This window comes from Habropoda laboriosa, unplaced genomic scaffold (genome assembly GCF_001263275.1).
Source record: "Habropoda laboriosa isolate 0110345459 unplaced genomic scaffold, ASM126327v1 scaffold46, whole genome shotgun sequence".
In the NCBI taxonomy this organism is placed as follows: Eukaryota; Metazoa; Arthropoda; class Insecta; order Hymenoptera; family Apidae; genus Habropoda; species Habropoda laboriosa.
The window spans coordinates 512,872-525,219 of record NW_017100145.1 but is presented as its reverse complement, the minus strand read 5'-3'; positions in this window follow the sequence as shown (position 1 = coordinate 525,219).

Below are 12,348 nucleotides of genomic sequence, written 5' to 3'. Positions count from 1 at the left end.
GATCCCAAAAAATTAACGAATCTCAATTCACTTAAAATATCTCCCCAAACGTCTCAAATATTTGATCCAACACTCCTTGCGTAACGAAGCACACGCCTACCAAGGCGACGCCCAGTCAGAACCTGGGATATTTACCGAGCTACGCAAGCCAATAATTATTTCGTTGGCATCTGAAGAAACGCGACGAACGAAGAAACACGACTTCCTTCGTAGCTTACCACATGTTTAGAGGAATACGAACCAAGACCCCTCCCTTTTTCTCCAGTTTCTCGCGTCGTTCGACTTCTATGGACAGTAATGATTCGATAAATAGTCCAACCGTAATTCTTTCTTCCCACAGAACCCTAACACGCAACCTCTGACACGTTAGCAAAAAAAAAAAAAAAATCCACAGAAACAACGCGAGCTCGAAATCTCTTTTCGGAAACACCGCTGGTAATTACGTTTGGTGTTTCCTCATTGTACGAACGTGTGTTTTCGGCAACACAAAAACCTCTACCCCTGTTTTGTCCAAAGAGATATTCATAGTTTATCGCGTCACGTTCGTTTATGGTCGCCTTGTACGACGTCATAATAACACGGGCCATAACAATCGCGAAATTCGTCTTGCCATGGCGAGGCTAACAATGCGGTGTAACAATTATTTATAAGGGAGAACAAAGGGGCCGGGCGTTCCAGCCCGGAGGAAGCATTTCCCCTGATTTAACGTCGCGCTTGTATGGCTCGAAGACATCAGTGTTAAATTAAAATCAGTGTACCATTGAACGCTCGTATGCTCCTCGTGTACAAGCGAGCTGTCTCGCTACTTAATCCTTCTCCTTTGCCTGCCACTGTGCAGCACACAATTCTGCTCCATTGAGGCGGAAGATTGAAAAGCACGACCTTTCGGTAGTTAGAAGTTCTGAGTATGAAATTATCCGACAGTAAGTAGGTTCGAGAGAGGACGAGTTCATTTTTGAACGACGTGTTGCGCAGAGATTCATTGGAGAAATTGTGAGATTCGAATGGTAGGATTTCAATTTGGGAATTTTCCTTTTTGGTACGTGTGAGATAAAGTAGATAAAGGATTCCTTTGCGATCTATAATTTTTGAGGCCTCAATCTGCAATTTTCAGGATGTTCTTAAAAAATGTTGAGACTTAAATCTGAAATTTTCGGGATATATTCTCAAAAACGAAATTTAGAATTTTCAGGATATGCTCTCAAAAAATTTTTTTAGTCTTCAATATGGGATTTTCGGGTCATATTCTCAAAAAAATTTGAGACCTCAGTTTGGAATATTCAGGATTTATTCCCGAAAGATATTGAGACCTCAGTCTGGAATTTTCAGGATATGGTCTCAAAAATCTTTGAAACTTAAATCTGAAATTTTCGGGATATATTCTCAAAAACGGAATTTAGAGTTTTGAGGATATGGTCTGAAAAATGACGAGACCTCAATCTGGAATTTTCAGGGCATACTCTAAAAAATTTTTGAGACATCGATTTAAAATTTTCAGGGCATACTCGAAACTTCAGACTCTTCGAACCCGAACAAAACTCAGATTTTCCCATTTCCCTACGTAAAATAAAACTCAAAATCCACCGTTGCGGGGCCCCACTCGACTCAAATTTCTCAGCTGAGACGAGCAAGAAGTATTCCTCGAGCCCAAGACACAGCCCGTTACTCAGCCAAGTACGAGCATCGAGAGCAGAAGCGGCACGGTTGCGGCCTTGATGAATTATTAAACGAGAACCCTTGCTCCTAATGAAGCTATAAAACGAGCAGAGGGCCAGGGAGCAACGACGGGAGGTTCAACCATGAAACTTCGAACTGGAACTCCAACTGAATTCCCGAGATTCATCGGTTGTCCTTCTCTTCTTCCTCTTCCCCTCTTTTCCAACGAGATAGCCGCCTAGGTGAAATTATTACAATGACGAATTGTACACCACGGACTCGCGAGAACGTTCTCTCGTTTACACGCAGGACGATCCGTTAACGTCAACCCTTCGCGACGCCAACAGTTTCCAGCCACAGTTCGCCTAATGACAATGACTCATCGGTCACTTGGCCGGCAGCGCTTCTGTGTTGCTTCTACCGCTTTGCCTATTCTAACCCCTTTCCCTCTCCCTCTCTCTCTCTCTCTCTTTGTGTAACATTAGTACTAATTGGTGATTTAATCCTAGCCGGAAGCACGGGAATTATGCAGCAAATTACCGCGCCGCGTTACCATCGATGTTCAACTCCCCTCCTTATCGAGATACGCCGCGACGCGTTTTATCGCCCATCTTCTGCGCGATCCTTGTCGATATGTTCATTAAATCCGCGTTTTTTACAATGTGCTAGACTGTTCGTTAAGCTTGCACTTGGTATGTGTTGTACTGGTGTATCCACGGATTAATAGCTTCTACTGTGTTTCACGGATGATAAAGTATATCAGGGAAATTGTGGTTTCTTGGTATGAATTGTGGAGATTTTGGTTGATTAACCCTTTCGTTGCTAGTAACGCCTGTTTGAACCTTTTGGTGCACTTCCACCTCAATTTAATACTTAATTTTACCCTTCACGGATCTTCCACCTTAATTTGATAAACCGAATTTTGAAACGATACGGCTAAATCAAATTTTGCAGCCGTGGTTAAAAATTCACCATCTACCACAAAATTCACCGCGGTTAAAGCATTAGTCGAGATTCTGTGACAAGTGGATTCTGTGGCAAAGTTTGTAGAATATACCAAGGAGAAAACCATTAAAAAAGTAGCATTAATTACCATTTAATTTATACTGTTCAATGCTGTTTTATAAAATTTCTTTCAAACAATCCTCGATTAAGATAAAAATTTCAATCAAACCCCTACACATCCACCATTCCTCCCACCTCATCCCCGTCTTTATGATGCTCCAAACGTTTCACCTCCAACTCGTCGAATTTCGAAAACAGAATGGACACAGCACTCGAGCAACAACACTCGAAGTTTGCTCGGAGCGGCCGAAAGCGACGGTCGTTAGCAGGTTAGTTAGGGGACCAGCTGAAGATTCATCTATTAGCCTCGGCCAGCGTGATTTAATAATGGCAGAGACGATGTGAAAGGTGACGAAGGCACCAAGTACTAATGCAAATGAAATATCGTCCAACGATATTACCCAAGTGGTACCCACTACTCTACTCGTCTCTGAACGTGTAAACGGAAGTTTCCAAGTTTGCCTCGAATTATCATTCCGTGGCTTAAATGCATCGTTGAACTTTAACGAATGAACCGAACCGAGGTACGACGGTATTAAACGTGGTGGCGACGAGCAACAGAGCAAAGGTCCTGCCGGAATTGATTCAACCGAACCAGGGAACCTCTCCTCTCTCAGAGAGAGAGAAAGAGAGAGAAGCACACGTGCCTCTATAGATCCACGATGAAATACCACGGAGGCGTTGGGACAGTAAATTCATGTAATTTGATTCGGTCAAGTTAACGAACCGTGTCGCTCGCAACATTCGTAGTTCAACTTGACCAAACAAAGGCCCATTAAGTATGCTAATGCCCGTCCGGGGCGAGTTCGTCGCCTCGTTCGCCGCGATAAGTGTGAATTCCAAAAGTAGCACCGCTGCTAAGGTTATCCTACACACTACCGCGTTCTACGGTTAGAAAACTCCTGTGAAACCACCCGCGGTAACTTCGATCGAATATATGTACATATATATTGGGTCGATCTAGAAGTTGGCGCACTCTTCAGATATACCATCGACGGAAAGGACTATTTTTCGAGAGCTCCGACAAGTTCAAAGGTGGTTTAAGAGGATGTCGAGGATCTTCGAGAGGAACCAGGAAATGGTAAACTGAAAAGTTTGGATTGGAATTACATGGGTTCGGGTATTGGCGAAAATAACGACGATTCGTGGGTTCATTGGTCGTTTTGACTCTTTTATGAAAAGTGTTTAAGTAGGTACGCTTTCGCGAGGTGAAATTTGTGAATGAATTCTGAGGGAATTATAATTTTCTCGATTTGAAAGTTTTCGTCAGGAATAACCACTGAAGAATTCTTATCTCCGATTTGAACTGTTTAAAAAACTCAAACCTCCAAAATCTCCTTGATAAATCTAAGAATAACTTCTCTCTAATTTAATTCACGCAATTACTACAATAACAGAATAAAAATTCTAACGTGTCTCTTTGTCAAACTCCACCAAACTAAAACCGAACAGAAAGTACTCCCAATTCTCTCTACGAAAGGAGCAATTGCTACAGAGCGCACAGAGAGAAACAAGCTCGGTTACAGCTTTCGAAGCAGAAGCATGCTTCGATCCATAAGTTATCGGCGAGATAAGAGCTGTCCAAATTATTCGAAATTGCTGCCTATCGCTGGACAGCGATATATATTTCCTCCGGACAAAATAAATGCGAACGGATTTCTATTTACGACTTCGTGTGCCACGGTTTCTCTCTCGCTCTCTCTCTCTCTCTCTCTCTCTCGCTTTTCACATCGGATCTTTGCTGGTGAACGCGGCGAGAGACCGGCTGACTACTCGTTATCGCCGGTGCCATCGAAATCGTTACGCCAATGGCAGTCAGGACGACTTATCTTGGCCGCAACCGCGAAACATCCATCAGTGTTCACCGCGAATGCACGTCGCGACGCGGACGCACCACCGGCGCACCGCTATTAACATAAAAGCAGCATATCGTATCGGTTGGCCGTGGCATTAATTCATCCTACTATTCGGTTTGCATAGGCCAGCCATAGGCGATATCTGGCCATCTGTTAGAGTGCGCGTGCGCAACAGCCTAGCTGGAGCGTCACTCGGAGAACGGAACTCGGTAGCGAACATCGGAGCCAGGCCCTCCCCTATCGTCGATCGTGTGCTCTCCTCGCAGTAGCATCCCACTGCAACCAGCTCCTTTCGCCAGATATAAATCTTTGATTACCGACAGAAAGATCCAGTAAAACGGAGCCTCTCTCTACCTTCTCCTACCTATACATGTATGTATACCTATCGGTTTCGTATCTACGCGTCTCTCCTCCTCCTCTACACCCCTGCTCTTGTTGCTTTCGTCTACTGCTGTGTTGGGATAGCAGGCTATCTTTAGTTAAACGATACATCTGCTATTTTTCTGTTCTATCTACTTTGGAAAGTTGATTGGTACTTTAAACGCTTAGCCTTTTCGACGAGCTAGGCGTTCTGTGGGAAATTATCTGATTAGATTTCATACTCAATTTTGAATTTATTTAATATATCGAATGGTATATTCGTGGTATTTGCATAAGAGGGACGATATTATTTTAAGAAGCTCGGGTCAAAAAGGACCCGATGCAACAGAGCAAAGGTCCTGCCGGAATTGATTCAACCGAACCAGGGAACCTCTCCTCTCTCAGAGAGAGAGAAAGAGAGAGAAGCACACGTGCCTCTATAGATCCACGATGAAATACCACGGAGGCGTTGGGACAGTAAATTCATGTAATTTGATTCGGTCAAGTTAACGAACCGTGTCGCTCGCAACATTCGTAGTTCAACTTGACCAAACAAAGGCCCATTAAGTATGCTAATGCCCGTCCGGGGCGAGTTCGTCGCCTCGTTCGCCGCGATAAGTGTGAATTCCAAAAGTAGCACCGCTGCTAAGGTTATCCTACACACTACCGCGTTCTACGGTTAGAAAACTCCTGTGAAACCACCCGCGGTAACTTCGATCGAATATATGTACATATATATTGGGTCGATCTAGAAGTTGGCGCACTCTTCAGATATACCATCGACGGAAAGGACTATTTTTCGAGAGCTCCGACAAGTTCAAAGGTGGTTTAAGAGGATGTCGAGGATCTTCGAGAGGAACCAGGAAATGGTAAACTGAAAAGTTTGGATTGGAATTACATGGGTTCGGGTATTGGCGAAAATAACGACGATTCGTGGGTTCATTGGTCGTTTTGACTCTTTTATGAAAAGTGTTTAAGTAGGTACGCTTTCGCGAGGTGAAATTTGTGAATGAATTCTGAGGGAATTATAATTTTCTCGATTTGAAAGTTTTCGTCAGGAATAACCACTGAAGAATTCTTATCTCCGATTTGAACTGTTTAAAAAACTCAAACCTCCAAAATCTCCTTGATAAATCTAAGAATAACTTCTCTCTAATTTAATTCACGCAATTACTACAATAACAGAATAAAAATTCTAACGTGTCTCTTTGTCAAACTCCACCAAACTAAAACCGAACAGAAAGTACTCCCAATTCTCTCTACGAAAGGAGCAATTGCTACAGAGCGCACAGAGAGAAACAAGCTCGGTTACAGCTTTCGAAGCAGAAGCATGCTTCGATCCATAAGTTATCGGCGAGATAAGAGCTGTCCAAATTATTCGAAATTGCTGCCTATCGCTGGACAGCGATATATATTTCCTCCGGACAAAATAAATGCGAACGGATTTCTATTTACGACTTCGTGTGCCACGGTTTCTCTCTCTCTCTCTCTCTCGCTTTTCACATCGGATCTTTGCTGGTGAACGCGGCGAGAGACCGGCTGACTACTCGTTATCGCCGGTGCCATCGAAATCGTTACGCCAATGGCAGTCAGGACGACTTATCTTGGCCGCAACCGCGAAACATCCATCAGTGTTCACCGCGAATGCACGTCGCGACGCGGACGCACCACCGGCGCACCGCTATTAACATAAAAGCAGCATATCGTATCGGTTGGCCGTGGCATTAATTCATCCTACTATTCGGTTTGCATAGGCCAGCCATAGGCGATATCTGGCCATCTGTTAGAGTGCGCGTGCGCAACAGCCTAGCTGGAGCGTCACTCGGAGAACGGAACTCGGTAGCGAACATCGGAGCCAGGCCCTCCCCTATCGTCGATCGTGTGCTCTCCTCGCAGTAGCATCCCACTGCAACCAGCTCCTTTCGCCAGATATAAATCTTTGATTACCGACAGAAAGATCCAGTAAAACGGAGCCTCTCTCTACCTTCTCCTACCTATACATGTATGTATACCTATCGGTTTCGTATCTACGCGTCTCTCCTCCTCCTCTACACCCCTGCTCTTGTTGCTTTCGTCTACTGCTGTGTTGGGATAGCAGGCTATCTTTAGTTAAACGATACATCTGCTATTTTTCTGTTCTATCTACTTTGGAAAGTTGATTGGTACTTTAAACGCTTAGCCTTTTCGACGAGCTAGGCGTTCTGTGGGAAATTATCTGATTAGATTTCATACTCAATTTTGAATTTATTTAATATATCGAATGGTATATTCGTGGTATTTGCATAAGAGGGACGATATTATTTTAAGAAGCTCGGGTCAAAAAGGACCCGATCACCGTACTAGAGTTAACCTGGCAGACGGAGCTTCGTAACCACCATTCGATCGTTATTCTGATAAATAAATTTAGCCTCGATAAATATTCCGATTTGATTTTCTCAACTGTGTGGGAGTCACGATGCATCTCTTCCTCTCATCTATGCATCTCTTCTTCCTCTCTATTCTCGTCCTCATCGCGTAGATTCCTCACGGTCCTATCCATCCCTATCGCTCTTCCTTTCTTCGCCCGTGCACGGTTCGTTCGAGGGCAAGTCTACTCTTTGAAGAGCCCGCGCGCACGATGCTTCCGCCCGATGATAATGCGATTCGACTTTTGCTCTTTGGCATCGCCTACGCGCGCACGCCACAGGGAGAGAGATTCACTTCTCGGCAACTGCACGGCACAGTGGCTCGTCCACTCTCCCTTCTTATCGATTTCGAATCATCGCAACATCGAGCATACACCACCGTGTGTGTCCGTTACTTCGTCCGATCTCTCCCCTTTTCCAAGAGGGCAGCGCTAGAATAATGTTAATTTTTCAAGGGACTCTCTCGAGATCGTAGAACCGCCCCCGGGGGTAACTAAGGGTATTTCAATTGTTCGCCATTAACCGTGGAATAATTCATCTCAGCTCTCCTGGCATCGACGTGACGAGAAATTACGTCGTGATGGGACGCGGTGCATACCAGAACTCGGAGAAGGGGATGCACCGAGTGTGTTGGCAGCAGAGGAGTATATAGGAAGAGACAAGATGCAAAGTTGCGGCGTTATCTCTAGGTGAAAAACGACCATCGTTCGTCTTGCAGAAGGATGGGTTCGGTCATTCGTTACGAAGCCCCGTGATAATTGATTTCGCGAGAATGTACCTGAGGTACGCTCGCAGCCACACACCGATGAGAAATCGTCAAAGTGCCGCTTCTGCACAGAGCGCGACGGCGCAACCGGCGAATTAATTCCATGGAACTTGTTACATCGTTAAGCAGCGTAACAAGTAGTCTGGATCTGAAATTAAATTTACCGACTACCACGACGACGATTGTACCGTGGCCCCTGGGCTAATTGCCGTCGATTAATTTGTGATTTGTCATCGTTCTAATTGCCCCCTCTTCCATCTCTCCTTTCCACCAATTACCACCGCAGCGTGTCTTTTTCCTCTCTCGTCTTCTATTCAAATTACCACTACACACCGTCCATTCCTGTGTGCCGTTGCATATGTAATATCGATGATTATTCGTAAAGTCGAGCCAAGTTACGCAAAACCGTGAATCACTACATTCCCAAGGGTACTTCGTTCACAAATGTTTCTTTCCCTTTGTCGCTCGTTCACGAGGAGGAGACAGACAGGACTGGGTAACGAAGAAAGTAGATTTCGAAGCGGAGCCAGGCCACTTTGTAAGCGCCTCTCGTCGACCAGTGCCTTCGTGCCTGCACTTTGAATTACGATGCTCCCGATTGATTCGATTCGACGCGCAATTCGATACCGTTCGGTGGTGAAAACCACTTTGTAGCCGAACTGAAGAGGATCCTCACGTTCGGCCGATTACCAACGCAAGAAGAAATCCTCTTCGATCGTCTCTCTAGACCCCCGGAAGCCTAGTGACTCATTCGTCGTTTCGCGATTCTCTCCCATCTGTACATACTCTCTATCTTTCTCTCCCTTTCCCCTCCGTACGGATGTCCCCCCGTCATTGTGACGTCTTCGCGAGGAGTGCAGGATAGCAGGAGGCCGGAAACTTCTTCTTAACGACCACGGAGAAACGGTTCGTCCAACCCCAGAGAAGAGCAACTTTTGTTCGACCGTAAAAGGCCGATGCGGCCTGTCAGCTCCTAACTATTAATAACTTTTTCCATCGACATTGTTACGTCGCGGATACCGAGCTGATAATGGATCTTCCCCGAGCTTCCGCGATCTCTTGCGGTGGATATTCAACAATGCCCGTGGATTGATGCCTTTCCGTTTACGGTTTTCCGTGATTGAGTCGTTGTCGACTTGCGGAATTACCGAGGGTGGAGGTGTAGATGAATTGTAAGCTTGCCCGATACTTTAAGTACGTATTGTGAGGAAGATTGTTGCATTATCTTTGATGAAAATTGATTCGTAATCATTGGAGTCTTGTTATAAGGTAGTCTCGAGTTATCTGCATAATACGAAATGCCGGGTTTGTAATTATTCGTAAACTGACTATTCGAGTGGTTACTTGGACGTTGAAATTAACAAGATTTGGTGGACTGTTTCTGCTAACTAAAAATATTCTCATCCGGTCCATATTTAGATCTCAATCGTGAATACTTGGCGAACTATTTACAGACTGTTTCACAAAGGTCTCCAGAAGCTAACTGAAAATATTCTAATCTGACCCATATACAAATCTGAACCGTGAAAATTTGTCAAACTATTTCACAAAGGGTAAAAAATAATCTGGTCCATATTCAAATCTGAATTGTGAAGACTTGGCGGACTATTTCACAAAGGTCTCCACAATCGAAGTAAAACAATTCAAGCAACAACGAAACAACGATCGCGATGATAAAACGAGCCATTATTCGCCATCAGTTCCCATTCACCCGTCATTCCGTTTGTTTTTCCACCTCCACTCCTGAATCGCAAGATATTCCCGGTGTCGACAAAAAAGAAACGGTCGGCGAGCTCGCGAAATAGTCTCCTTTTTACCCCGTCGGTTCTTGTCCCGTCGCGTTTCCGGTGCGCGCAAGCAGCGTGACGCGAACGAGGCCGCTGCGCTGCTTTTCCCCGGGAAACTCGCGAAAAAGCGTAGAAGAAGAAACGACGTATGCAAAGCGAGGCACCGAAGAGACACCGACCTTGAAGGAAACCGAAGTTGGGCGATAAATTTTCATGCGACGCCGGCAGCAAGCGGGGCCAAAGGGGACGGAACCTGGTGTAACTTTCGTGCACGTTGATTATAATTGTGATTTATGCCGGTTTTCTGCCCCCAACCTCCCACAGTCCTCGGCGACATCGCGCGCCTCCTTTTCTCTTTCTCCTTGTGTCTCTCGTCGTCTTCTTCTTCTTCTTCTCTTTCTTCCGCACCCCCGACAGCGAGGGCGCGGTCCACGCCCGCTGATGGAACACGCGTTAGGGTGTTATTAGTGGTCGTTGCGTTGTTCCAACTTCGCCAACTACTTTCGCGATGAATAAGCTCGTGGGGGAGACGAGACTTTGAAATGACGCTGGAAATCGATGGAATTGAGAGGTTCTCTCGCTTGGTGATTTCAATGCCGGGATATCACGGTAGAAAAATTCGGAATATTTGTGTCAGCGAAGAAGTGGAGTATTAGGTCTGTGCAAAATTCCCGTCGTATTTCTTTTTTTAAATGTGCATTGATTTTTTATTATATTTATATTTATTGCAAGAACACTAATAATACGGTACTGATACTACATTCGGTGTAAATACCAACTGTGGAAAGTCGTGAATAGTGTACAGGATAATTCAAAAATATTTTAATAAAAGTTCTTGTGGCATAGTCGTACCAATGAAGAAGTAAATAAATATACCTAAGTCTTCTGTGGTACACAGGGTGTTTCAAAAGCTTAATACTCTACCGAAGAATTTCATAAAACTTCTTCTATTTCACCTATCAAACCACGCCTCTACCTTCGACACAGAGAAAACTCATTCCCCTTGTCCGAAATGCAAAAATCCAAGAAGGAATCAATTCTCCTCTCCCCAAAATACCTCCCAGATTCAGCCCCAAAATTAATTCCGCATCGCCCGAAATAATTCCCCCGTTAAAAATATCTTTCATCCATCTCGTGAAGCATGCGAACAAGAAGGCAACCTAGGGAAACAGCAAAGGTCCAGAGGAAATTTAATACCGTTCCGCGGAAACTATTCGTATCGCGAGCTACCCCAAGTACTCAAATTGGACGATCCCAAGATGAAACAGGCGCGTATACACACGCGTGTTCCTCCAGACCGTAAATTGATCCCCGCCAAGTGGGAGAGGCCCGAGTGAATTTCGCGAGAGCGCGGAAGCAAGAATAAGACTGTGAATTCCTGGCGGGTTTTAAGGAAACTCTGGTTAGAAATGCTCCTCTCAACGATCCCCATAAATCTAGGAGGAACATACTCGTACCGCTCTGTGATGCATCTCTTCCGCGCGATATACACCGTATCCACCTCTAAATCATCCCGATAAGACGATACCACCGTTGCACAGTCTCTTCTCTACGACGCCGTGGAATCAATGGACCGAGTGTCTCGAGAACGTTACTTTCATTTTCACCGGAGTTTCTCGTTTGGCCGGTGGTATTGATGTTTGAATTAACTCCGGACGAAACGAGACTATGGACGGCGACGATGGCCGGAAGCTTGTTCTCCAACTTCGTTAATCCCCCCGACACGATATGGGGAACGAAAATTACGCGACCAAGGGAGAAACTGGATTCGAAAAGTTTCCCGGGGTATAAATTACTCGTGTTAATTCTCCGTGGAGCGTTGACGATCGCGTTGATTGATCGTGGACGATAGGACGCGAGTTTAACCCTCTGAGAATGGACTCTGTGCGTTCGCGAAAATCTACGGAACAATACATGAAGTAAACTCGTATATTTTTCAGAAATGAAAATACGTAGTGTGGTCACTTACTCGTTAACAAATTTTTGAGGAAAAGGTAATTCGGGGATGATTTAGTTTGAAAAGTTGATTCAGGTCGAGAAAAGAATTGAAGAATTGTAATATCGTAACTTAAATAATTTTTCAGCGTTAGCTCTACTTTTTAACATACAAAGTGTTCGAAAATTAATTTTTGACAGAATATGCAATTCAGCTGCCCAAAAATAGGTCTATACTCTGTCCAACTTAAGAATAACCTCGCTCTCAGACCGATTCTCGTCCGTTCTGCGCATAGACAGAGAGCGTAGCAGAGGGTAAGACGGAGGGAAACGTAGGCGGTGTGGACGACCTAGTGGTTCTAGCCCTGCCTTACGCACGTCCCATGCGCGAAGCGAGGTTATTCTTAAATTGGACAGAGTGTAGAAATTTTCTATCGAATACTATAACTCTACGATATAATACTACCTTAAGCACACTTTTCTAACCAGTGTATGCATTAATAAAAACCAAAATAAAT